This window comes from Larimichthys crocea, chromosome VII, assembly GCF_000972845.2.
Source record: "Larimichthys crocea isolate SSNF chromosome VII, L_crocea_2.0, whole genome shotgun sequence".
NCBI classification, from domain to species: Eukaryota; Metazoa; Chordata; class Actinopteri; family Sciaenidae; genus Larimichthys; species Larimichthys crocea.
The window spans coordinates 7,778,276-7,800,780 of NC_040017.1; the positions used below are offsets into that span (position 1 = coordinate 7,778,276).

The 22,505-nt window shown below is 39.4% G+C and overlaps 1 protein-coding gene across 2 annotated transcripts in view; it reads right to left on the reverse strand.

Moving 5' to 3' along the window:
• The window catches only part of lsamp (limbic system associated membrane protein), a 416,254-nt gene that overhangs the window by 262,277 nt on the left and 131,472 nt on the right, over positions 1-22,505 (reverse strand). The window contains exon 1 of one of the 2 annotated variants that reach the window (XM_027280506.1): positions 15,644-17,875. The exons of the other annotated variant lie outside the window; for it this stretch is intronic. The gene's annotated coding sequence lies outside the window, so the exon portion shown is untranslated. Of the gene's footprint in view, positions 1-15,643; positions 17,876-22,505 lie in introns of those variants that run through there. 2 annotated transcript variants of the gene reach the window in all.

The following is a 22,505-nucleotide window of genomic DNA, read 5'->3' on the forward strand; positions in this document are numbered from 1 at the left end:
ATGGCGAGAATCCCAGAATCACTACCAAAACCAAATTAACTTGCCAAGTGCGGAGTGTTTATTAAATTGTATCCGACTCCATTTGAAGGTTATCATGGTAATGCAGACAAATACAATGAACATGAAATACAGGTGGAAAACTTCATTGTTGCGACTTCATTGACGCTTTTTGGAATATCCCATCTATCCATCTTCCATAACTACTCATCCTTGTCACGGTCATGGGGGATGGAAGCAAATCCCAGTTGGTCAACACAGGGATGACACTAAAATATTCAGTTCCCAGTAATAGGTTAACTTAGATCTGCTAAAGGAATGTTGGATGTCTGTCTTTGTTTCATTATGTTGATGGTATTTCCATCATAGAATGATAACTCAACTAGAAACTTTGATGCAAACATATTCATGTCAACCTTGATTTCACCTCCTCCAACTCCTTTCCACACTGCAATGGCCATAATTCCCCTCTTATTTCTCCTGTATCTTTATGCCACTGTTCCTCAAGGAAGGTGTTTACTGAGTCACATATACTGTATATGCTGAATCTTATTTAGTGGGTTAGTCCAATCGGATTCAATCAAATGGCACAAACAGAACTGGCACACGGCCGCAGAAAAACAAGTTCTTGTTTATTGTGGTGAGCTGAACTGGGAGATGAATTGCAAAGGACCCCAGCAGGATTTAATGGACAGGAAGCTTGTGTTTACTATCTCCAAAAGAAAAATGTCATGGGCTACCCTGCAGAGATAGCTAGTTTCAACAGGGTGTGAGCAAACTAGCAAATTACAGAATTAAGGGCCATGAAAAATTGTCGGCAGACTTCAGCGGTGCTTGCCTGTGTCACATCTTTGCACGGACACACACACACACACACACACACACACACTGCCACTATGTGTGCACATGCATAAAACCATGTGTTGTGCATCTTTCCGTATTTGCACAGACAGATCCACGAAACATATGAACAATTATTTATCAGTTTAGCTCATATCCATGTTTAATCAACACAGCCATATTTATCTCCAGCTGCTCTCTGTTGTTTTCATGGTGCAGTTATATGGGCAGCAATCTCAGATTCGCAGCCGTATGCTGCCAAACTAACTCTTGAGAGAGGTCCATCTTTAAAATGAATGTCTGCTCTGGCTGCCAAGTCTGCTCTGAGTGGAATTAATTAAAAAGTACTATACTCTCCAATCTGCCCTGCACATGTTGGCAACCCCAATATTGTATACTTTCGGGAGACAAGTAGAGAGTAAAAACATAATCTGTATGAGCGTTTGTTGGAGGGACCTATGTTCCAGGGTGAGTGTCGGAGATCAGGCAGGGATAGCAAGCAGAAGGTCTTCTATTCACAATGAAGCAGCACAAAAAACAAAACAGACACACATATGCTGATAGCTGTCCAATATGCAAGGCAGCTTAAGCGGTTTTGAATGTGGTTAATTGTATCTGACAGCGCAGTCCAACAATAGACCAACCACAGGACAAAGTAATTCAACTATTTTGTCTCCAATACTCTGTGCTGGACAAGTAGGACAAAGCTTGGAGGGATGTAATAGAATGTGCAATTCATGAAGCGTAGCTCTTTCATTAATTCACAACACCCATCCATATTCAGTTGTTGTTCAATGTGCTAATTACCAAAGCCCCTGGATATGCACTTTTGCATGCATAAGTCTGTGGCTGGGCACTAAAGCACATCTTGCCACATAGGACATTATTTATCTTAAAGCATCCACTGTGTGAGATTCCATAATATGGCAGTAATGGAATATAATATGCATAACTATGTTTTTTATTAGTGTTAATTCACCTTAAAACCAGAGTCTGAGTTTACTCTTAGTTTAATCTGCATACTTTCTATACAGAGTTGCAGTAGCCTGTGTGGCTCAACTGGCGGTAATGAGCAGGTGTGCCTAATAAAGTGTCCACTGAGTGTATATGTCATGGTACAATGATTGATGCTACACATTCTAATTGCATTTTCTTTAATGAACTACTATTACACTTCTATTCCCAAGATGTGTCGGCAGTGATACAGTGATAAATGAAGGCGTAGTCAAGCATCCTACTGGTATTGTGTGCCTTCTTTGACTGAGAATTTAATTGGCCGTGGGTTCTGGTTACAACTGCTTCCCTTTTCCCAGTTCTGGGCCTGCCTGCAGTTGCTATAGAAACATCAGAGAGAGAGAGAAAGAGAGGCACTGACTGCATTGGATGTGCGTGTGTGTGTGGTTTGTGTGCGTGTAACTGTGACAGAGTGAGATTTCAAAGAAGACTGTTGAGCTGTGTCTAATGAGCAGAGTGTGTACTCACACTCTCATCTCTGCAGTGAATGTGGTGGCCTACAGCAGGTCACATCTGACTGGGAGTCAGTGCCCATAGCATCCACACAAACACACACACACACACACACACACACACACACACACACACGCTATTTCCAAAGCGCTGTAACGTTGAATTACTTGGCCTTTGCATTAATGCATTAGTAAAACAAATTCTGCTAAATTAAATACAACAAAGTACTAAGCAACTGCTACAGATACAATATTTTTAACGCCCAGGCTGATGTGTGGATCATCTTTGGGTCTGTTCATGGTGCTTGACTGGTACATGATGCCCTCAGGATTAAGTGCAGTATCGCTTCAGAAGGCCCCAAATCTCGTTGTGTGAAAATCCGATTCAGTGCCTTTACGATCTGCCAGGAAGAGCAGTAATTATAGAAGGTTAAAAGGTGTGCCTCGCCGTAGACGGTTGGTTGAGAAATGTACCTCTTTACATCTGCTTGTGCATTAAAGGGCAGCTTTGACATGTCTAAAGGTGTATGGGGAACAGATCTGGGTCATTTTCGACTGCAATGTAACAGCTAAAAGAAAGAAATGAACTGAATTTATGGTTACATAATCATTTTCTTTTTATCTTTTTTTATTTTACTTTAAGCACCAATTTAAAAAGTACAGATGCAAATGCTCATTAGACATTATTCATAAACAACTGCTCATGGATCTCTGGTTGTTTTGCTTAGGTCCTGTGGGAAATAGGTTTATATGCTCAGACAAAGCTTTGAATATACAGATGTGTGTATATAAGCAAGCAAGCAGAGCAAAAAAATTAACTAAGAATTTCTGATTCAGTGAGGAGTTGTGTCTGTTTACAATCCCAACACACACTTTTATTACAGTCTGGAGCAGCAGCAGGCTCTTCATATAAAACAGGTAATCCCACTGTGTTTTTAAACCTAAAGTCTAATGACAGTGGTTTGCTAATAACGTAGTCTCAGAATTGTTTTGTTACATCCACTCAACGCAGAGGTTTCAATTAGACTGTCAAGGACTTTAAAGGGGGTGGTCCAAGCACACACAAACTGCAGAAAAGGCACAAGAACACTGTGTGTATGTGTGCAAGTTCCCACATCAACACATCAAAAGTGATACATTTTCTTTGCCTCAAATCAAATTTCCAGGAGTCGCTTTCTAATCCCAAAATTCAAAACACGCTGAATGCTTCCGGTGTATGAATTTCATGAAAGTCAAAGATCTGATGAAGGGCATAGTGAAGTTAAAGATACGAACCTGTTAAATATGTGCCAGAGATGTGTAAAGCATTTTCTCTGGCTTTGAACTCTGCTGCGGTTTGAAAAGTTTACTGTTTACTTTTTAATGAAGGCTGCAAGGTCACGGAGCATTGTTTTTCTCTCCATTATTTAGTCAAACTTTTGACTCTATGATCTGAGGGCTCAGAGATTTATAGTTAAAATTGAAAACTTTAAAAAATAATTTTTTTTCTGTGAACTCACATTTTAAACAACTGAATTTATAAATTATTTTTATGTTATTTGCATGTATTAACGGATTTTAAATATTTAAATCTTTCACATCTCCATAAAATCTGACACATTCAAGCTGGCCTCAAAGAGTCGGCAAATGCAAAGTGAGTGATCAAACACAGCTGCTTTGTGTCATTTTTTAGAGTTGTTTTAACACTTTTGTAGTGTACAGCAAACTGTGAGCTGACCACTCACATGTCGTGCCTGTGTCTTTGTCAGACAGAGCATTAGTCCGACTCTGCGGCACCGCTGCTATGAATGGCTGGTTTGAATGTCTCTTAATACTGTTTGTCGCTGAATAAATCTATTCAAGTATACTGCCTTAAATGTGCCAAACATTATGTTTTTCTCACTTTCACACTGTATCCATTCAATATATACTCTTTTTACAGCCTTATCGTCACTATATCTGCAAAATAAGACACTCTGATCACAGACATTTCACTTGAATATCAGTGTAACCATTTTCAGGCAGTGTATAGCACATCTTTTTAAAATAGGGTATAGCAGAAAATGTCTGCAGTATGCAAATCTCATAGAAATCTATTAATTTATGTATTTATATATCCAATTTTCTGGGTATTTTGTATAACACTGTAGTAGTGTCCTACTACTACTGCTATTAATGCATCTGTAGAGGTACCCACAACCGGGACTGTGTAGTAAAATACAAAGAACACTAGATGTCAGTAGAACCTTACAATCAATGTGTTTGCCGTTGTGTTACTGTAACTTAACTGTATGCATTTTTAGCACACAAGGTGTGTATATTTGTGTGTGTGGTGGAGCATTTTTTGTTTATGTTTGTGCTCAATATGTCAGATTTTATCTTGATGAATAGGATCCGCATAGACTTTTTCCTATAAACGTGTGCCTGTGTTCTTGTGAGTAAAAGAAAAATGAGATAGAGAGATAAAAAAGAAAACACAGATGGAGAGACAGGGATATATAGATGGTGACTCCCTCAATTAATCATGAAAGACATCCTTATTACTAAACCTCAGGGTCATTAACATATTCTACACCCTGTTGGGAGCTCACATGCCCAGGGCTACATGAATTCTATCTCTCAGATACTTGACATATTACCCTGTGGAGTGGGATTCCAAATAAGATACAGATCATTCAGATGACTGTGTGTGTGCGTGCATGTGTGTGTGTGCGTGTGTGTGTGGGAGTGTCCATGTGTGACAAAAACAGATTTAACAGAAGACTGATGAGCAGCACCTAATGTGTTGAGTGTTTGCATACTCACGCACTCGTCTGAGCATCGAATGAGAAAGCCCACAGCAGGCACACGCACACGCCTACCCTCAATCTCCGGTGATGGATATATCAGAGCAGTGTATGTGTCGTTCTAATTACATGCTGCATCCATCCTGCTCTCCTCTCATTAAATAATGACGTTTAATCTATGGCCCAAGGCCACATCTACAATATTGCTGCGATAAGGGCAAATTAAACAATGTGCACCTCTCAGGTCCGCTGATAACGAAGGTGAATTTGATCGAAGCTGCGCGGGCACGTACGAGGGCATGCTTTCACACTATGCATGCACATGAATGCCTGTCAAACCAAGTATCTTTGCAACCAATGAAGCTGAGAGTCGATCAGTTTTAACCTTCGGCTCAAGGTTGATGAGAGAGAGAGGAAGTCAACCTTCACATCAGCCACAAACTCAGCAGGGGCAGAAAATCAAGATACAAACTGGGGAATGGCTGCAAAATATTGAGCTCCCAATGCATTAAGAAAGTAAGAGCGACCTTCTAATCATTGAATTAATCTGATGAAGAAAGAGGGATAGAAATGTTGCTCATGTGTGTAAAAAAAAAAAAGAGCCTACCATTTGGCATGCAGTCTTTTCTCCAGCATCTAAAGAGCATTTTGATGCTCACATCCTTACCTTTTTTTTTTTTCAAGCCAACGACTTTATTCTAGGTAGATAATAAATCAGTTTCTGTTGGACATCATTCAGAAAAGTGACTTTAATTCAAAAATAAAACAAAGGCAGATGTTAAATCCACTGCTACACAAAACACCATAATTATGGAATTTTCTATCCTTAGGTTACACAGGGTCACGCATCAGCCTTGTGGTCATTGACAGTGACAGCACAACACAATCATATCAGAGCAGGCTCTCTCTCTTTGGTATGCGAGGCCACTGTTTGGATTACTGGTGGAGAGCAGGTGCCAGCCTATCTCAACGTTGCCTGGTGACCAGGGTCGAAGAAACTGAAAGTTAGCCTCCTAGACATAATAGATAGTTCGCCGTTGACGTTCCATTAACATGAACAGACAACAGTGGCTCCAGACTAGAATATGCTGAAGGTAAACACTAACATGAGTAAATACCTTTAACTATTTTTGGGCATATAGTATTTGTGGTGTCATCTGTATGGGTTTAAAGTCTGACCACCAGCATGAGTTGGGCAGCATGAAGATCAACTCATGTGCATGCCTGATTGGATGTGACAGTGTCTCTAATTCTCCTTGATCAAGCTTCGAAAAATATTACAGCATAAGATATCAAAGGCTCCTGAACACTTTCTTCTCTACTGACCCGATCCCATTGATTTCAGCAATTTCTCTACAACAGCCATACATTATATATATCTGAAACTTTACATTCAGTGTTAATGTAACAAGCCTAAAAGTCTACGGCCATAGCGGCTTGGTGAGGCAGTACTGGTGAATCCTAGTGTCAGCATAATAATATTGCAGGCGTTACAATTTTTAATGTGTGTACAAAATCTAATGGCTATCCTATAACTAATTTGACTTTTCACTCAAAACTACAAATGTAAATAATGTAATAATGTAATGTATTGTATTGCTGGGGTCAAACCAAAGTCTGCAGGAACTGTGCAAAATTCCATCGCAATCAACACAATAGTTGGTGAGATATTTAAGCCTGGATCATAGACGGTATAAAATACATTACCCCACAGGTTTCAGAAGAGACGAAGCTTAGAGTTTGGTGGCTCTGGCTGCCTCCGCCTTGGCAGTCCTGCCTCTGTTGCGTCCAAGCTAATCAAAAAATGGGCAAAGACGTGGCTCATGGGTGGAGCGGAAATGGACTAAATGAGGTTTCTCAAGCCACCTGTAACAGCACACACCTATCAAAGTGCCCACGCTGTTAATTATACATAATCTAAGCCTTGATATAATTTGAACAGGTGAGTTCTATAAAATGTCCCTAGTACAGTTGTCACGAATGGAAAAATCAACTATAGAGACCAAAACATGTTTGATATTGCATGACATTTCAATATGGGGGGGTTATGGAGATTGATTTGTTTTGTAACTAGCCTCACATGGTTGTTTGAGAAACTGCAGTTTGTAGCATTTCCGCGCTTGCTTCACTTCACAGCCACAGAAGTTGCTACTTGGTCTGTACAGTACCAGCCTGACGAATAACCCAACATTTTCTTCTCTGCGCACATAGCTAAAAATACGAAAAGAAAGTCAAATAGTAACAACATATTGCTTTTTTGCATACACGCCCACATCTGCGTTGAAGGACATGTGTCCACAGGGTGTTTGTGTCCTGTCCTTTCTCTGTCATATGCAGCTGTCACCATCATAATGACAGGCTCTTTAATTATATGGGAAACAACTTCATTCACACCCATCCCAATAAAGTGTACAGAGAGATCATTATATGCATGAGCAGGTGTGCAGGTTTTGCAGGTGTACGTTGGTGTGTCTGCCAAATGACAACCAAGAACATTTGTCAGCCATAAAAAAAAGAAGAAGTGCATAATAGATAACTACATGCTGTGGGTAGATATGCATCTTGGTCTGTTCATATTTCATGGCGCAGCTTTTAAAGGCTGCAGCTGACATCCACGACATATGGTGCAAAATAAACAGCAACATGGGTAACAATCAAGTAGGCATTAATTTAAGCAAAACCCAAACAGATAAACGACATATGGTTAGACACTGAGAGAAAGACCTATATGCTCTATGGTGCTGACGAACTGTACTTCTAACACACTTACCCACACACACACACACACACACATAACACCATGGGGCTGCATGACCTTTCCTGCACAGTGAGGGGGGAAGAGACACATCAAAGTTTTAAGGAAAGAAACATAAATGTACATATACAGATACACGAGCACACATATGCCTGCAAACAGGCTACACACTGTGTACCCATCAGACACATGCTCACATATTTATTTCTCTCGCCCCTCTCTTTTCTTTCACGTGCACACACTAACAGACAAACACACACACACACACACACACACACGGTAGCACCCAAGGACTGATTTTGCATTGCGAATGAGCTTCCCGATGAGCTCTCTCTGCCACGGCTCGCAAAAAAAGCCACATTGCGTAGGGAGAGGTAGAATTTGAATTCTAACCGCTGCGTTGCATCAGCACCTCGACGACATGCTGAGAGAGGAGGCTCTGTTTGCTGTCACGGCTGAACACAGCTTGAATTCATACAACATGCGCTGCAATGACGGAGAAATTGACAGACTGAAGCAAGCCACTTTGGTTGAAGGAATTGTGAGTGGAATACTGAAGGCGGCTGCATGTATGGGAACAGTGTCAGTGTATGTGTACATCCCTAAATAGTAATGCAGTAGGAGTCATGACATTTCCTAAAGTCTAGAGAGGCACTCAACATGTCATGGTGTGTAAGTGTGTGTTTGTGTGCAAAACTGATGTAACCCTTTGATAAGGTTGTTTTCGTAGCAGTTTGTACAACAGTATCTCATAGATTCGTTTTTTTAAATCAGATTGATCATATGACAGAAAGGTGTATGTCCGACATGTATGAGCAAACTGTACAGTGCACATGTAAATCATCTAAAATAAATAAAACAAGATACTGCAGCTGACCTGCTTGCTTGTAACCTTCCTGTGAGTGACACGCTGACTTTCTCTGTCTTGCCTTCTTCTTTTACACCCACCAGTGTTTATTATTCACTGCTCAGGAATTCAGAAAAATAACCCAACTAGAGGTTATTATGGTCAAAGGTGACTGTGTGACAAACACACTGACCATATGGCTGTCACTGAAAGAGTTCCAATAACACTGGCAAGAATACAAACTAGACACAGCTGGTCATTTCCTAAAAAACCTGACTCAAGCTGGCATATACTGTAGGAGTGCAAGAATGACTAGGAAATGACATTCTGGGGGAAATATACAGTAGACTATCAAAAATGATGTGGTTATTATCAATGATGTGCAAGAAACCGGAAGACTAAGTAACAAAAGCAGACTTTGGGTAAAATAGGACAGGAAGTATATTTGAGGCAAAACATTAAACAATGGCGGATGGTGAAGATGTTGTATTCGTCCTAGATTTTCCACAGATATATATATATATATATATATATATATTTTTTTTTTTAATGCTTGATAAAAAAAATTAAATAAACACAATTGAAATAAAGACAGAATGGAAGCAGGGTCTATTGTAATGAATGGTACAGTATAAGACAGAATGCAATTTAATTTAAACCTCAACAGTGGTTACTCTTACTGTACTTACTCTTTAACTACCTATCCATTTTTTTTAAAAATTCATACACGGAACTTGGATGTTCAGCATGCCATCTAATCCATAGTCACACATTAGGGTATGGACAGAAGAACATGTCCCTATCAGTGTTACAATGCTGCTAAATTGTCCCTATCAGTCTCAAAAGATCATTTTACCTCTGTTACGTGTCACTGATTTGAGCTATCAAGACTTTTCAGGTGGGTGGGTTTTCTGCATAAAAGGGCGCTATTATGATCCAATGGAGCTCTGACAGACGTTGTAGTGGTAGAGTCTGAGTGGCAATGAATTTAAAACAACCTTGCTTGAATATAACTCTGTTACTGTGTCATGAGTGTAGCATTTCATTAACTGCAGGAGCACATTTCTGCAGGAGAAAGACTCGAATAGCCAGATCACAAATATGCAAATGCATATTGGCCATCAGACAACAGATATCCCCAAAAAATAGGGCCACAAGACACAACAACACATGATACCAACAATCATATAAAGTAGAGTTTTTTAAGCTAGTAATCTGAAAAATCAGCTGATGAAACTGATGAAAGCTGAAGAAAAGCTCCTCATGAGTAAAACTTCCTTCCACTCACTTTGAAAGGGGTGGTATAAAACTTTTATCCTTCTGACAGAGAAAATTCTTATATACGTTCTATTTTTTGGAAAATCGACTCCTTTCCTGCTCACACTAACCCACACGAACTTTACCACTTAGAAAGTCTCATTGACAGTGGGTGCAGTGGGAGGCTCACCTTCCCTTCAGGCTATCCGTCTAATAGCTGTGGAGACTTTTCACTCAAAACCACAAATGTCAACCTCAGGCTGGCACTAGAAGAAAAAAAAAGAGGATAGCTAAAGTCTGTACAATCATCTGGGGATCATGAATGTTTGTACAAAATTTCATGGAAATCTGTTGAATAGATATTTGAGTCTGAAACAATTGACCAACAGCCCACCACTGCCATCCCTCGAGCTATGCCACTAGCATTCAAGGACATGTATACATAGTGAGTGTGTGCAAAAAAATAAGCCAATTGAAGTTGAATCTCCTCATGTACTCATGTTGGGTAAAACTTAATTGCATTCAAATTGAAAAAGTGGTATAAAACTTTGATCCTTTTGACACAGAAAATGTTTAAATTCTCATATAGCCTATTTTTGGACTGTCTACTCCCTGCTGCTCACACTCACCCACACAAAGTATACTACTAGAGTCTGAATCACAGCGGGTACTGTGGGAGGTTTACTTTCCTCTGTTCAATAACTGTGGTAGCAATAGTCTACTCAATTACTATATATATATATATAAAGAAAACATTGCTTCAGTAGCTTCAGTTCAAAACCATAGACCAATAATGGTGCCAAGCCTAATGCAGGTCCATTGATTTAAAAAAAAAAAAAAGTGCTGGATTTGTTTTACATAGTAAACAAGTCAGAGCATGTCTTTCTTTCAGAAAATGCACCACACCTCAACAAGTCAGAGCATGTCTTTCTTTCAGAAAATGCACCACACCTCATCCTATAATCTCATTTCGCCCTACTGTGCTGTAAATACTCTGTGTGAATAAATTGGTTCCATGGGAGAAAAAAGAAACTTGTAATCTTAGCCAGGAAAGAGGTCCAAAACAAAAAAAAAAACATGAAATAGAGAATACAACAGTCAGACTTCAATAAATTGTTAACAGTGTAAACAGAAGCATGTAATGTGAAAGCATCAGACAGATCAACGAAGAAAGCGAAAGAGTGGATGCCAGAAAACTTTAGTTGCCTGGCACAAAGTTTGGCATTAGAAGAGAGATCATTACTGGACCATGTGGATAGTCTGGCGGTTTCATCAGCTTTAAACGCTTAGCTTCCAATTAGTTTGGCCTTTTCCCTCCTCTGTCAACATCTATTGGTATCTTTTTTTCTGCTAAATAATTATGGCTAACAACTGGGAAATACTTACATACACATTAAAAGTGCTCTAATGGGAACATCATTGCCCCTATGGCCAGCAGTCATATGGAGAAAGTTAAAGGCATATACGGCTCCAGTGCATTGCTTGTGTACTTTGATTCTCTCTTTCGTTTTGTGCTGGGCACGGAGTGTATGCTTAACTGCCAACATTTTCTAAATGAGATGTTGATTATTGCTGAGATGCTTAACTGTCCAACATTATGCGGTCAAATATGAATTAAGGTGATAGCGCTAGCTAAAAGCTGAAAAAATATTGTTTTGTACTAAGAGAGCCTTTCTACATTCAATCAACTTCTTTCTGATGAAAACTATGAGGAAAAATGGCTCAATTCAGCAATGTAGAGGACAGTAAACAAAGTATGAAAGGAATATGAGGCTTCTATTGTAATACATTACGATGTGGGGCATCTAGTTTGACTCCTGCGATATTTCATGGCATTGCAAGTTAGTGTACTTAATAGAAAGTAGGCAAGTAATGAATGAAGTAATGAAAAATGTTTCTAACATGGGGGGTGATTTAATGTTAACAAAACTGCAAGCTAACATCCACATTTCCAAACACATTAAGCTAATTGACCTCATTCTTTAGCCCAACTCTGTTTGTAGTACTAAATATCACCCTGAAGCACAGAGCCAATGGCTCAGAGGAGGTGAGGGCCTATAATGGGATCCAATACGGAATAAAGGAAAGAAACCTTAACAGATGGAAGGGCTGAACAGAGAGACGTGCAGATTACAATGAGGTGTGCTATTTCACCACCATGGACGACGGCATGGATTTGTCTTTAGACAGTGATAGGCTATTTCAAAGGCCATGGTCGGTGCCATGGATTTACCAATAATTTGCTCAAACATCAGTCAGTCAAAAGGATAATAAAGTAAGTCAGACTAAACTAGTGGGGCATGAAACCAATTGCAGAAGACAAATGAGTACATAGCTTCAGTGAGGTTGAGTGGCAACCTCCGGTGCTGGGAAATGAAGCCAATGCGGAACTGTAATTCCTTGAGTGGCTGCTTGAGACGGAAGTGAGTCAATCTCCATAAGCACCCATATTAAAAAGCCCAACTTCACAGCAGAAATAAGCATGTTTACAGCATGGTACAGACAACAGTTTTGGTCTCTATAGCTAATTGTCTAATTGTCCCCATTCATGACAACTGTGAGGGGGGAGAATTATTATTTTTATTATTATTTTATTTTATTTGTTTATTTATTTTTTTAACTCACCCATTTAAATTATATTAGGGCTTAACATTGTGCATAATTAACATTGCAGGCTCTTTGATTGACAGGTAAGTCCTTTGATGATCTACGTGTTTGCCGACATTTAGATTAGCTGGGAGGTGGAAGAAGCTGCACATCCAACATGGTGGAGGCCAGCAGCGTATATTTTCAGCTTCAAAACAGCGCTTCGGAAACCCGGGTGCTGTCACTCAGGCTCTGTCCATTCTTAATACTGTCATTGGTTGATGCCCATACAGCCACACAGGTATATACCCATAAGTAAATGTATGGGCTGCCGTTACTACAATTACTAAACAGACAACACATAGAGCGACAACAAGACATGAAATGTACAAAATCCAACAACAACCTTGTGAAGAAGTCACAAGGTTCTTTCCCTGCTCTTTGGACATTTTGTTACAGTTATAAAAATAGTGAGGGAAACAGAAATACAGCAGACAGGTTGAGCAATTTTAAACCTCCTGGGAGTCCTATAAACTCAGACTGGTGGAGGCCATAAGGGGTACTAAAGGTCAGTCATCATTCATTTGCAGATGGTAGTGAATCAGAGGGCTCATCAACCTGAATGACTGAATGAGGGAGTTCAGGTTAGTGGACACTGTGCTAGAGGCCCGTCTATAAGCAAGCATTAATGACTTTAACTTAATGCGAGCAGCAGCATGGTGTTGGCGAAGGTTAATGAAAAGTAGAGTATTAATTGGGTTAGGTTTTTCTTGTGTCATGGCCCCATTCTGCGTGCTGTTACTAGGTGCACCTGTGCTTTTCCTGTCATGACAAGGCAACATTGTTGCTGTGGGTGGCGAATATGAATGAGTAACTCAGCATATACCAACAAATAAACAAGCACATCCACATGCCAGTCCTCTCTACACATATTTTCTTCTTCTTTTAATTAGATTTAGTCATGTTCTGCTTTAACAAAGGTGCATGATGGTGGCAGGCATAGGACAGCTAGGAACCAAACTTTAGCTATTAACTCGCTTATCTAGCTTAGTCATTGTGGAAAACCAAACAAAGAACCACATTTACAGGCTGAAGATATCAAATCTGATATTATAGCTTGGCCTGGATGTCTAGGGCGGAGGATGTTTCTCTCCAATCCAATTCAGCTGAAAGTGAAACACTATTCATCACACAACACTCGAACCATATGGCTGTCACTGCATGAGGTGGAAAAAAAAACACTGGCAACCACACAAACTGGAAGCGAATGCAGCACAATTCACAGTCAGACGGATGTGGTTAAATTAGATCAATTCAGAGATGAAAAATGTCCAATTGCACTTTTACTGACGTCACTGTATGGGAAATTATTCACACAGCTCTGCTTAAAATGTCAAAATGAAAGCAAAAAAAAGGTTAAATGGATGAGGCATGGTGTTGATTCATGTCCAGTTTGAGTAGCCAGCACACCACCCAACAGCACTACACGGTAAAAGAACAGTAAACCTTGCACTCAAAACTGCCGACAATGACAATAGCAATTAATTTTCCTGCAGATGAATTAAAAGGAGCTGACATCCTTTTTTTTCTAATCATCATTTGAAAAATAGTTTGTTCTACTCCTGTTAGTATGCAGTACCGTGTAAGTATTTTGCAGATGACTTTGCCGTGGGAAAGATCTGACTAGTGGGTGAAAATAAATGGAAGTTTTTTCATTTTATTTTATTTCACTGATGACCACAACTGCTGCCTGCGAGCTGCTTTAAATGTACATGTTTTGACGGTGCTGTTGGCAGTTCCTGCTAGCAAAAGATGAGCACACAGAAGCTTAACTGTTAAATGCAGAAAATGGCCAACTGAGCTGTGCCAAGTGCCCAATAAACCAGGGGCGATTTCCAGTCTACAAAATTTGGCTTATTTCTTCACAATATATGAGGTTATTGTTTGGTTTTGGTTCATTGTTATAATATTTCCACTAGCTCATTCGGTTCTATTCAGATTATGTTACATTCCCTTTAGCTGACCTCTTTTATAGGCCCATAACTGTGCTGCATATTTTGTAAACTGTTCATTTTTGGGTAAATAAAACCCACTAAAATAAATATCCGCCTCATGCCTGCCAGCTCAGTCCCTTACACATCCATACAGCTATGCTGAGCCTGCATGACTCCATAAGACACCCCATATTCATATAAGCCAGATTCAGAATGCTGTGTAAACAAACTTTAAGGATGACTCCAGCAGTTTTGCAGCTCAGTAAATCATTCGTGCTTACAATTTACATTATTGACAACCCTGTCCCAATTAATGCAAGTCGCTCTTGCATATTTAAATACATTTTTCCTACCTTCCAGGGGCATATTGGTTTAGTTCAAGAATGCCATCAAAATCAAAATTGCGGAGAAACACAGAAATGCACTGCTTTCCTTAAAGTTTTAACAGAGCTTTACTTTTCACACAATCACACAACACATTCATAAACTATAATGTTTGGAAACTCAACAAGGGAATACAAATTTCATAAATTTGACAATTGGTTGAATAGTTTCCAAAAAATTGGAGTGGAAGACAGCTTTAGCTGCACAACAGCACATCAGATGTGCGCTATCATTGGACGATCAGCCTGGAGGACCCACATACTATATAGTAAACGGTAAGAAGTTGTGATATTGAGCAACTGTTGTAGTGAGTATACAGAGGACCAATAGATGACAGCTGGTGACAAAGTATCCACAAAAGTGTTTTCGCTGCCATGGATAGGACATTGTGAAGGGCTGTTGAAGGAGTTAGAGCAATGATGCAGTGGATGAACCGATATGTGTGTATTCTCTCTTTCGCAGAAACGGAGTCCAGTTGACAAAGATGTTTATCGCTCTCAGCTACAACATGGCGTGCTTCACGTACGAGCAGGACCACTTGTAGGTGGAACATTTAAACTTCATCAAACATTCAACACAGAATTTGTGTTTAATATGCATGCGCTAAATTTTGGTTTTGAAAGGATATGTTTAAACTATTTTTTTTTCTTTTTTCTTTAAGATTTGAGACCAACCCAACACCGGTCTGTACATGTGCTCATGTACACATTACACACCTATTAGTACAGTATCAGAGCTACCACTAGTTTTACCTGCAATTCAAGATCCACAGACAGGCCCGGGGTGGAGAAGATTCGAAGACAGCATCCCGGAAAGCAGGCAGAGAGGAAAGAGACAATTAGCATCAAGCAAGATTAAGTCCAAATCACTTCAGCAGGATGAACAAAACTTGGTACAATTACACATCATTTGGTTAAAGGTTACATTTTTGGAATAGTAAATGATGAGGACAACGGATCAGGCCCTTTTCAGTTCAGCCAGTCCAGCTGCTGACGGCTCTTTGTCTGGAAAGTTTCAGACTAATTGGGTGATTTCTCCTGTAGGAATGGAGCCTGACAGGGTCTAGTCCATGCCAGGGTGAGATAGTGTGTGTGCCAGCTCAGTCTGGCATAGCAGCATGGGAGAGGCTCTGCAGTCAAGGCCGAGACGACGTGAAGAGCGCTGGGGCACATTAGCAGATAGAAAGTGAACGTCTTCATGCTCAAGAGAGAGGAGATAGCAGAAATATAAAATTTCTTTTTTTTATTCTGCACATTAAATGTGAATTTGAGGGATGGTTGAAGGTCAGCAAGTTGAGCTGAACTTTTTTTTTTCTTCTTTTTTTAGAGTTGTTTACTATCAACCAGCTGCTTCTGTATGTGTGTGTGTATGTGTGTGTGTTTGTGTGTGTGTGTGTGGAGGATGAGCGATGAAAGTCAAGCTCTAAACTGGAATGCCTCCTTCTCCTACGAGGGGAGGAAAACAACTGAAAAAAAAATACACAAAACTCAGAGCACTTCTTTGAGAGTGAAGGTTACTACAAACTCTAGAGACTGAATGACTTTGTGTTCAAATGGAAAAAAGAGAGACTGTGGGAGGAAAAGGACAGAAAAGAAAAAAAAAGGGGGAGAGCACTGCAACTCAACCCTCTGGTGACTTCGCATTCACAGAGATGGATATAAAAAAGAAGAAAAGGACAGTTCTGAAAGTTGTCAGGAATATTGTGAGTGGTAAAGATGGAAGAAAAAAGAACACAACTATAAACACCTACTGGCAGTTCAGCATGCATAGCAAACATCTCACCTTTGAAACATGTCAAGAGCAAAAGGAACTGCTCTCGCCTGAAAGCTTTTAATTCCTCCTCTTGACTTCAAATCATAGCGGGCAGTAGTCAGTGTAGTGTGCGGTGTCAGTGCATGAATGTGTGCATGTGTCTTTTTTTGTTTGCTTTAAAAGTGGGGCTATTTAGGGCTGTAGGGGGTCTTTGTCAACTGCACAACTGAGGTGTAATTTACACACTTCATAGTGGCTCGGAGTAAAAAATCTCTGTTATCAAAGAATTGTTTTTTTTTTTTTTTTTTTGCACTTTTGGCACATGGAATCCAAAAGAGCAAGGCCAATCCAAATCCCAGCATGCAAACAAAAGCAGCGAGGAATGCTTTTTTTTTTTGGTTTTTTTTGTGTCTGTCCTCCAGAAGTCGGGGTCAGAAGCCGTACACAAACACACTGTCCCCATAAAAAAAAAAAACAACACAAGCTGATTAACAGTCAGAGTTCTCCTCCGTCTGGTGGGACAGCCCAGCTCAGCATCTCCCCTGTTGTTTGTCTGTAATCTGTTTTTATCTCTGCGAGCCTCGTTTCTTTGTCTATTGCTGGTTTTAAGTCCCTGTTTGTCTGCCATGTCCTCTGTCCATCCTTACCCCATCTCTGTTCTTTTGTACTTCACACTCTATAACACATTTACAGTGGATGTCAAGTATTGTATCACAGTGTGGCTCATTGTTTTATCTTCTTAGACCTCCATACATCTCAAACGCTGCCCCATACATCCCAGCTCAAATGCCCCAGCCGGCTCACGCTCCGTGACTTACGTTACAGTTGCTTAAGTCTGGGCTGAATCCAATTCAAACCCGGTCAATAGCAGACAAAGCCTTAACTGACAGAGCCTCCTCTTCTCCTCCCATCACTTTTTCCTCTTTGTTGCTTCTCTTTTCACCCAGCCAGGTCAACAGCTGGATGAACTCATCGGGGTGAAATGCTTTCGCAGCACCAGAATGAGAGAGAGCAATGTCTGGTTTTGAATTGGTGCAGGGATTACCTACAGCCTCTTCTCTCCTAGCTTCATCTTTAGCCAGATTGATCTACAGTATCCCAAGGAAAACGTCAACTACTATCCTTCAAAAAAAAAAAGAAAAAAGAAAAAGAGTAGAGTAGGGAATAAAGTAGCAGGTGGTAGAAGAAATCAAGGGAGATTAAAAAAAGTCATTTAAGCAATTAGATAAAACATAATAACCCATCTGTTCACACAGTTTAGGGAGAAACAAAGCTAATAATGATGCATTGTTCTAATTAGAATGTGTAAACAAAATTAAAATCTGTAAACATTATATACAGTAAATGTTTTAAATTCAAGCCAAACAGCTGTAATGGATCCTTTTTAAAGCTCTCTTCATCAGTCAGAGCAGACAGCAGGACAGTGACAACGCCACGACTGAAGGAGACGTGAAGTTTTATCCGGGTTTCAAGGACAGAAGATGGAGGTCGCTCTGTCTTTGGAGTCTGTTGGAGAAGAGACAGAAAGAGCTGAGGTCCAACCACTGACAGGACACAAGAGAGCAGCTCCAGGCCTCTGGCTCTGACAGAAGACAGACTGGGAGGGAGGACAGCTGTCCAGCTTTGAATCGGCTTTCAAAGAATATGGAAAGACATGAGGGGACAAGACCAAGGACTGGACACTGCATCCCTCTGGCTGACCAAGAGAACACACACTGACTTCACAGTGTCACAAAGTTCACATCATGTGAGGATGTGGTCTTCATTTAAACTGAGGACTGCAGGGTCCTGGTTGACATGCAATTAATTTGAAGATGACTATTCATTTATATTAAAAGGAAAATGCCTAATTATGTCTAGATTTTAAATAAAGACTCTCCTGATAGAAGTAAAAGCCAATCTAATGTCTATTATCAAGTGATTTAATGTTAATTATCTACATCATGAACGGTCATCATTTCACCATCTGCTGGGCTACAGTGTTGATCAGCTCAGCAGACGTGTTGTGATCTAATAGGATCAGACAGGTGTGAGACACACAGGAAAAAAACAGCTCTGCTCCAGTGAAGGGAGCTGATCTCAAGGGTCCATGATAATAAACGAAAAAGAGTGGAAACAAGAACCTTTAATTGCCATGTGTGCAGCCATAAAATCATACTATATATCATATATAGATACTAATTATACTACTTTAATCAAACTATTGCAGGGAACTTTAATTGTCAGTAAGAGTGAGCGAAAGTCTTCTATTTATGTCACTTTGTGCCCGAGTTATGAAAGCTTCAGAGGGAGAGATCTCTTTCTCTCTTGAGATGTTTCCTGCAACATTTTGAGCAGAGCTCAGCTAGATAGCTTTGAAGTCTAATATACTGTAAATCTCATGTAAATTCCAGCTGTCATGGGCAAACATATTCAAAAGCCAACTTAGGAGGAGATCTTACCAAAGCTATAAAAATCCACATGATGGAAATGTCATATACTGTATATGTATATGTGATATATTTACTGTATTTTTTTTGTCTCTGGCATACAGGAGCTGGTGTGGTTATACCCTGTACTGTGAGGTTATTATCTTACAAAAAATAGCAAATAGAATCCCACATTTGTGATTTCAACAGGAAATGAATTGTATGCCCATGATATTATCCAGTTCTGACTAAAAAAATGTTTTGGTAAATAATAAAAAGTAAATTACATCAATCTGAATACATCAGGTCATTGTAACATCAGCTTCACTGTGCCCCAAAGCACCGCTCTAGAAATAAGCTTTTGCATCACTCAAATAAAAACTGTTTGATGAAAATGATGAAAGCAACATGTAAGGGTTTTATTGACATTACAAAGTTCCCCACAAAGAGAATATAAAACTTCTAATTCAGTGAGAGAATAGTATCTCTTTCTTATTGCTTACTGGCAACACCTCTCCACCCTTCCTCTTGTAGATTTCCTTTGAAGCTGCATTATGTGATCTTCAGATAGGACTGAACAGAGCTTGGCTGTGAGGCCTCTGAGAACCAGAGTTGAATGTGATTCAGACAGTATCACCAACACAATGAAAGAGGTTTGAATACACTGGCTTTGTAGTTTATTTTCTACAATACACGATTTTAAAAAGGGAAGCTTTCAGGAATACTTCGCTGTTGCCTTTGTCCTCATCTCACCCACCCACTCTAACATATCTAGCAGAGATAGATAAAATATCTCCATAGCTGAGGTCAAGGGTCACCTTAGTCACCATGATGTTGTTATGTATGTTTTTTTTTATGCATTGCTGCTCGATATTTTTCTTGAAGATCATGCATTTCAAACACAAATACGCTGTTGAAGGTCAAGTGGCTTTTTTCCACACTGTTAAGTTAATAGTATAAACATATAGTTTTGGCCTTTGACAACTGAATCACAACCCACCACCATGCACAGGCAGATTATTATATATCATAGAGCGACAATACAGTATTCATCCTATCCTAAATATTCAAGATGAAACTAATTCATTCATTTTCAATCGGCCAATTATTTCCTAGATAAAATTTAACAAAATAGCAAAAGGAAACCACAGCTACCTGATTCCCTGAGCACAATGTGAGGCTCTTTAATGCTTTGTTCTGTCTACACAACAGTTCAAAACTGAAAGGTCTTTTGATTTTAAATATTCTCCTTCAAACATGACACAAATGTTCAAAATCGATCAATTATCCAAATGGTTGTTTTATCTACTATTCTTTTGCATTATATGGCATTCCCCAGCCATTAAATCAGCTAAGTCACAGTCGATTCATAACACCCACTGTGTAGTGTCAGCTTATCCTATCCTAGAGTGTCCAAAAGTGAAATTGATGGGTAGGGAAACAGACTTGTAAAATGTGATATACAGTATAGCCCTACTATAGACATAAACACAGTTTTTCATGTTGATGGACCAATTGTCAGGGTTGACTGACCAACTGTGACAAACTCCCGGAACCTGAAATGAACAGCGATCTTGCAGTCAACACTGTTAATACGGCCAGCAATCAGCCTGAACTGCTCATCCAACATCCTAATGAATCTTATAGGAGGGCAGTAGGGCTTTACACTTACTGTGTGCCTGCCTTATCATGTAGTGAGGAACCTCCTGTCCAGTTGGTATTGTACGGAAGTTAAGACATAGTCAAGGAAACGCTACACTGCCAATAGCTTTATATACACATTGTTGCCCATAAAGTTGGAATAAAATATTTTTACCTCTTCTCATGAAATGATTGCGACAATGTGATTTATTCTTGATAGATAAAGTGTATCTTCTCAAAACTTTATTAATCATTCTCTTCCAATCATCACAGTGAAAATTCAACCACAATTAACCTAACGTGTATAAATAGAAATAATAAAAAAAAAGGACTGTGTCTGAAAACTAGATTATTCCAACTTTATGGGCAACACTATATACAGTATATAATACTGACAGTGTTATTAATACTATCCTTGCATTTTTCGAAGATTGATATGCAAACTCTTATTAGACGTGGAAAATAATAAGCTGTTTGAGGAAATTATGACTGACTTCCATCTTGATAAAAATATTCCATTTAATTTTGGGTTCTAACGACGTGGTGATTTGCCACATTTGACTGGTTTGCTATTTAATATGATTCACTGACGTGTATATTAACTGACAAGCTGCTGTCAATAATCAACCAACTGTGCTGTCTAGATGCACTGATTCACTGCTGATGGTGTCTGCTCATCATCATTTGTCAGATAAATAACTTTCACTGAAATCAAAATCAAAAGAGAAACTTGGCATCAGTATTAATAAACTCAGGAAAAATGAGAGGAGAAGAAAGGAAAAACATGACACTGAAACTTTGGAACCGGGATGTCTGTGCTTTCATCCTTCAATCTTAATTTACTGCTGTCAGAAATTTCAAATGGTCCCATTTCGTCAAAACATATTAAACGTCATTTGGAAGTCAGTTTCCGTAATTATATCTGATTATTCATATGCATATCAAGATCTGAGGAGCACAGAAGAGAATTAGAATATTGCCTGTCAGTACCTTTTCAGTATTAAAAATAGACTTTTAAATATGTAGCTTCGGAATGAAATAATGAACTCAAGACAAAATAAGGCCATGTTGCAAGGATGTGATGTAAAGAAAAAATGCATACACATATGATAGAAAGTCTGTGAATGCACAATGGTGAATCTGTGTGACCAAGCCTTCATTTAGCAAATATAAATGGAAATTGTTAGAGTAGAGCTGGCTGACTGTAAACATTCATGCAAGGTCAAAAGTGTAGGAAGCAGGCTTAGAGATGAGTGTAGTGTATGAGATGAGTAAAGGCAGCGTGGCTGAGCTTCAAAGGATTCAATATCAGCACTTTCCCCTATTTTCATCACCTTACCGAAAAGCCAAGTGTCAGGCGAAACAAATTACCGCTTACATAGCTGTGAAAGCAACCACCCCAATGACTGACTTCTCCTCATTGTTTGTCTGTCACTGACTCTTCATTGGAAAAAAAAAAAAAATGTTAGCAGGTTAGAGATCTATTTACTGGAACTGGAGCTTTTAATAGTCCACATTATAATAAACAGTCATAACTTTGCAACAGTTCAACGACTTCAAACCGCAGTGAAGCTAACGAGTCAACAGGCTGAGTGCTCGGTTGCACTTCACTTTGTGTCCTTCAAAAAGTTCCATTTACAGGTTTCAGTGAATGTGGGAGGACTTATCAAGGACTAATGGGAAAGCGAAGGCACTTCAGAGTCATTTGTACCAGCAACCAGCAGACAAATACTCCTCAGAAGGCCTCTTCACAGAGATGCAGTCCAGTTCATCCTCAATTGTAACAGTGGAACAGTTGTGAGGAACCAATTAC